The sequence below is a fragment of the Mastomys coucha genome, unplaced genomic scaffold (assembly GCF_008632895.1).
Source record: "Mastomys coucha isolate ucsf_1 unplaced genomic scaffold, UCSF_Mcou_1 pScaffold20, whole genome shotgun sequence".
Classification (NCBI taxonomy): domain Eukaryota; kingdom Metazoa; phylum Chordata; class Mammalia; order Rodentia; family Muridae; genus Mastomys; species Mastomys coucha.
The window spans coordinates 70,375,818-70,382,457 of NW_022196903.1; the positions used below are offsets into that span (position 1 = coordinate 70,375,818).

At 36.2% G+C, this 6,640-nt stretch overlaps 1 pseudogene; it reads right to left on the bottom strand.

The window, feature by feature from the left end:
• Positions 1-1,819: 1,819 nt before the first annotated feature.
• On the bottom strand, positions 1,820-2,562 carry LOC116099931 (annotated as a pseudogene).
• Between the last annotated feature and the right edge of the window lie 4,078 nt (positions 2,563-6,640).

The window sequence follows — 6,640 nt, forward strand, 5'->3', positions numbered from 1 at the left end:
TGTGGGTCCATGCTGAACATCATAAGAAAGTTGAATTATTCTCATCTAAAAGGAAGACATCCTACCATAGCAACTGGAAGAGATATATAATGCTGTCACAGGAAAACTCAGATAATTTGGGTTGAAATGAATCCTGGCTACTTTCCTGTGAAGCAATTTTAAGCAAATTATAATGTAAAATAATTTCATTTTATATTTAAACATTTACAATACTACCTACTATATTTTTTTTTGTTTCAGCACCCTCTTAAAAATTAAGTAATTTAATTTTTTTTTTTTGTGTTGCAGTGAGAGAACAACTTGTCTTATTCCTCCATGTGGGGCCAGAGGATCAATACAAATGGTCAAGCTGGCAGCCGAAGATTTTATTTGTTATACCATCTTGTTGGCCCAATACCTGATTTCAGCTACATAGAATTAATTCATTATTAGTGCTTATTAATAATTAAATTAGGGGTTTGTGCAGCTAATTAATTAGAGAAATAATTTTGTTTTATTTTAGTTCATTTCCAAAATAGTGGGTTTTCTTATGGCATCTTCCCACATAGTTTGTTTTTGTTGATCTTCCTCATTAACTATTCTTACTCATCCCCTTGAACCCCCTTGACTCAGTTCATCCTCCATCAGCTCTTATTTGTCTGTAAGTCACTGATTTTACTAAATTCTTACCCTCTCCTTTCTCCTTCTTTTCTCCTTGTCCTTCTCATCCCCATATTCTTCCTTCTTCTGCTTGTTCAAAATATTTTGAGACAGGATCTCTAGAACAGTATGGCTGCAAATTTCTGAGTAGCCAAAAATGATCTTGAACTTCAGTTCCTTACCCCTTCATCTTCTAAGTACTAGGTTTCCAGCCATGATCTACCATGCCAATTTGTGTACTATAGATATCAAACCAAGGGCTTTTCATTTGCTAGGTAAATCCATAGCCCAGAACTCAGTTGTCAATCAAACTGTTGTCTTCAGTCTTATCCTGCTCATTGTTAGAGTAGTTTGATGTAAAGAACCAGTTGACTGAAGTCACTTGAAAATAAACAGAATGAACACCATACAATACGTTTATGGCCACAAGCTTACTTTCCACTTCAAATTTTCCATTCTCAAGTGAGTCCTATACTAAATGATGCTAGAAATTAATTATGTTTATTATCTTTAGGGACCTTAGCTGCAATTTTGTCACAGTAAAACACCACAAAATATGCTCTTGAGACATACTTTTACTATGATGATTAATTCTATCTGGATCCCATAACATTTATTATTTAACCATAACAATAACATAAACAATATAATTGTTAAGGTGCTAGCCATCAATCTTTTATGAGACTCAAAATGAGAAAGCATAAAGAGACATAGAATTTAAGTCATGTTTCAGTTTGTTCTCATTTCCACAAGCCTCAAGACTAAACTCAAATGTGAAGTGCTGTTTAAAATGTTAGCTCTGCCTCTTGCGTGCTGGCTGGAATCACTAATCATATCTCTTTAACTTTGTGCTTCAATAGGAACATACCAAAATTGTTAGTATCTTATTCATTTATTCTGCATGTGTTTGAAAAATAGTGCATGTATAAAACCTGGTCTGTCACATAATAAATATCTAAGAAAAAGTAGTGTCTCCTAAGACTATAGTAATAAGTGTAAGGTTTAAATGAATCTAATGCATATGTATAAATCACTTATGATGGTTCGACATTAAACAAGGAATACAAAGATTTATCTATAATATATTATTAGGTTTTCCTACCACCAATATTCTTACTCTTTTGTGTTTTTCTTTTTCTTTTCTTTTAGCATAGGGTTTTTATTTATGTGTTTTATACCTTTAGAAAAAGTATCCCATGATTTTTCCTCCTGTGTGTTTTTGTCTTGCATCTTTGTGGTTCATGATGGCAGTTGAGATTATCAGTACAATAAAGGCAAACTGACATCATGGAGAGCAGATTATTCTGTCATTTTTAGATCTTTGAGCTCCATATCAAATCTAAAAGCTGGTAACTACACTCTTATTCAACCTGCCTGTAAAGTTCATGATGTTCCCAGTTCTATGATCAGAAATGATTTTAAATTCACCAGTGTAACCATGTTTTATCATCACAGTTAGGAATTGAACAATCACTTTGGAACATGACCTGATGGGGCTCTGTTGTTTGCTTTTCTTCTCAGCACTGTTGATACTCTTGAGATTATCAGGACATTTACACACACCATAGTGATGGTGTGGAAAGATGATGGAAAACTTGTTTTCTAGTATTTTCTGTTATCAGTTACATTAAGAGATTGGGAAAAGAGGTAGAAACTTATAAGATACAAAGTGCTAAATTTCTTTCTTTAAAGACTTGTTTGCTTGCTTGCTTATTTATTTATTTATTTACTTATTTATGTGTATGTGCAAGATGTGCAGAACTAGTGATCAAAAAAATGGGCTTCAGTGCTGGGTCCAGCATGGCCATAGAGGGGACAGTGTGACATGGTTCTCACCCCTGTAGCAGAGCCAGCAGTGTGTGGGTTTCCTGGAGTGTTGATGGCTGCTGTAGGTATAAACCTTGTTTGTATACTAATGTACATGTTCTACTTCATTTGGCCCTTTCGGGAGTGTTTTCCCTGCCAAGGTTCCAGGTTCTACCTAACAAGGTTCATGGCTCCACAATAATCTGTGACAGTAAAGATTCTGAGAAGCAGAATGTGTCTGGTGATCCTCAGCAAAAGAACAATGCTGGGGCCTTCAGAGCAGCCCTTAAGACTTCAGGAAAGAACTCTGAAAACAAGAGTTCAAGAACACATAAATCAGTATAAGAACCGTTAAGATTTCTCACTATGGAAACTAGGACGCAATATGAGTTATATGCAGGGGCTTTCATGGACCTGAAAGAATAGAAGCAGCTGTACTAGTGAATCAGGTTAGTCAGAAAGATATTAAAGAAGGAGACAGGATTTGGTGAATAGATGGAAAAACCTGATCACAAAAGAGAAAGGAAAAATTATGTCAAGGCTCAGATAGAGTGTTATATAGTATTAGTGGTAAAATGGTGGTCTCTTCCATGAAAGGCATCAACAACTAAACTTGATCTAGATATTCTATCTCTAAAGGAAGTAGTTATATATGTGATCTAATAGAAGTTGGGGATGGACACAAAGTGTAATATCCAGAAAAAAGATGATCACTTAATGATATTCCTACTTTTTGGGATGGCTTAATACTTTCCAATAATAAGCCTTGGAGTTGCTGAGATAAAAAAAAAATCCAAAGCTTAAAAGAATATATTGAAGTAGCTAAGAATTATAAAATTGAGCTTTAATGCTGCTTGCACTGGCATAAACAAGAGCTCTCTAAATTGCAACTTTCTCACATAAAAATAGCCTTTATGTCCAGACTTGGCAACCACAAGTGCTGTGCCCAACAAACTGCATAGGACTTGCTATGTTGTAGGGGAATGCCAGCACAGGGAAGTAGGCATGGGTGGATTAGTGAGCAGGAGGAGGGGGAAGGCATAGGGGGCTGTTTGAAGGGGAAAAGAGTAAGAGGGATAACATCATTTGAAATGTAAATAAAGAAAATATCTAATAAAAATAAAATAAAACAATGCACCTGTCTGGTTCATTTGATTTGAATGTAGTCTATATTTCAGTTTCTATATCTAAGAGACAAAGGTCACAAAATACTAATTTGTGGAATGATCAAAAGGGAACATGGGACAAATGATTGAACTGATTTGCAATTTCAAAAGAAGTATATTATGCAAATAAAAAGCTGAGCTTTGGTCTGCTAGAGAAAGCTACCTCAAGCAGATCACAGAGCAGTCAACTCCGAGTCACTCTTCTGTTGCGCTCATCCACTCCTTCCTCAGGACCCTCTCTCAAGTAGAGGCAGGACCTCAGCACTTCAGATCCCTGGAGTGGAGTTGCAGGCAGTAGTGAGTGACACTATGTGGATGTGTGGCTGGAGAGAGTCATACTCAGTTCTTCTGGAAGAGCAGCAAATTCTCCTAAATACTAAGCCATCTGCCCAGCCCCTGTGTTAGCATGTTCTATGATTGTTTCCCTAAACTGTATTTTCCACTTTTAATTTCATTTCAAATTTCTTAATCTTTAGTTTGGGAGTTCCTATTATTCACATATTTATTTCAGGCCAAATTCCAGCTATTCATTTCATACTTCTAGAACCTTGATAAGAATCAGATATTTGAAGTTCCAATTTTCCCGGTTTTGAAATATGCATGTCACTTATTTCATGGGGGCTATTTCATAGTTCAAAAGACATTATGAACCAAAAGAATGAACAATCTTGAATAATTACTGCTAGGAAAGCAGCATAAAATATATTTATAAACGTTATTCAACCTAAGCGAAATGAGCTACAAAAAGTCACTTGCTGTTAAGTAAATATTCCTTTTTTCCTACGTTTTACTAACTAAAGTCTCAGTTTATTTATTTAAGGTATGTTTCAGCCTTTGATATTTTTTAGGTTAATTTATTTCATATATTTACATTGTTAATTGTATTTAAAAATATGTTTTTAGGGGATGAGTAGGTGGCTCAGTGATTAAAAGCACTTATTGCTCTACCATGATATCTGAGTTCAGCACATACCAGGCAGCTCATAACCACATGTAACTCTACTCCAGGGCATGCCCTCTTCTTGTTTCTATGAATTCACACACACATAGAGCACAGAAACATGCTATCAAACACACGCACATTAAATAAATACGTTTTAAAAATCAAAGCATATGATTCATAAGTCTTTTCATTAATGCTTCACCTTTAAGACTTTTTATGAAAAAGTATTTTCTGATCTCCTGAGTTTGAGAAATATTGAGCACTGCATGTACATTTGAAAATCTCTGTGTGCTCGTGTGTTCTTGAGTGTGAGAATGGGCTGTGCATGGCATGGTGTACATATGGAAGTCACAGGGTAATTTCAACCATTGGTTCCCACCTCACAACTCATCTAATATACAGTCTCTTTTTTGTTTTCCTCTGCTGTGTAAGCTGAAGGGGTAGACAACTAGTATACTTCTTGGAATTCTCCTGTCTTTAACTCCCATTTCTTCATAGGAACATTAAGATACAGACATGAATTAACATACCTCAGTTTATATGGATTCTGGGGATTTGAACTTAGGTCCTCCTACTTGTGAGACAAATATTTGGCTTACTGATTAACCTGCAAATTTCTAGCTTCATTTCTGTTGCTGTGATAAGATGCCATAACAAAATTCAATCAATCAAACAAACAGACAAAGAAAACAACAACATAGGAGGTTGTGGTGATGGTGGTGGTGGTGGTGGTGGTGGTAGTGTTGGTGGTGGTAGTGGTGGTGCTGGTGCTGGTGGTGGTGCTGGTGGTGATGATAATGGTGGTGGTGGTAATGGTGGTCATGGTGATGGTGGTGGTTGTGATGGTGTTGATGGTGGTGGTAGTGGTGATGGTGGCAATAGTGGAGATGGTGCTGATGGTGGTGTTGGTGGTGGTGATGATGTTGATGGTGGTGGTGATAGTGGTGGCAATGGTGGTGATGGTGGTGATGGTGGTTACTATTTATCTTGCAGTTCCATGTTACTGTCCACCACTGTATGGAAGTCAAGGTAGAAACTTCTAACAGCTTGTGATATCCACAGTTAGGAGCAGGGAGAATTGGATACATGCATGCTTCCTGGCTTGCTTATATTTAGCTGAATTTCCTAACTCTTGTGAAATTGGGCATCCATTTCATGAAATGGTGCCACCTACATTTAGGGAGGGTTATTCTAATTCAATTAATCTTACTAAGAAAAGTTCTGGAAGGTATTACCTGGCTCAACACAGTGTAGAAAATTCCATGATGAGACTCTCATGCTAAGTAATTCTAGGTTGTGTCAAGCTGATAAAGATGGCCATCACACCAACCTTTTTACTTTTGAAAATAGTATAGTCATTCTTTGATACTTACAAAGGTTTGTCTCAAGATCTTTCATATATATCAACCGGGGGTGTATAAGTGACTGGTATAAAATGCTTTAGTGTTTACATATACCTTTAAACCACTAAGTATTAGATAATTATAGAATGTAAATCACTGATATCCTTTGCTGTGTAGAGACTTTTGGTAAGGGGAATGATCTGTCCAGGTTCAGGGCAGAGACAGTGTTTAAAATATTTTCAATTGATGTATATCTGGTTGAATCATAAAGTACAAAATGAATGAGGCTCCAAGACATATTCTATATTAAAATTGTGTGACAGTTTGTATTGTGTGACAGGGTAGTATGTATAAGATAAAAATTAAGACAATAAATTTCCTGATGAACTGATGAAATTTTATATATAATTACTGTTAACATTCTAGGGTTCCAAGAATCAAAGTTTATACATGCCAGTCATGATATCTATATTGATTATTATTGTGACACGATAGGATTCTAGGATTACATAGGAAACAAATTTCTGAATATGTATATGAGGAAGTTTCTTAACTTACCCTAAATTTGAAAGGTATTCCTTGGACTAAAGTTCTTGGCTGAATGAAAACAAGAAAAATCAGACCCCTCCATGTGCAGTCCTTGGTTGGTGGTTGAGACCCTGGGAGCTCTGAGGGTCTACTTAGTTCATATTGTTGTTAGTCCTAAGGGGCTGCAAACCCCTCAGCTCCATTGGTCCTTTCTC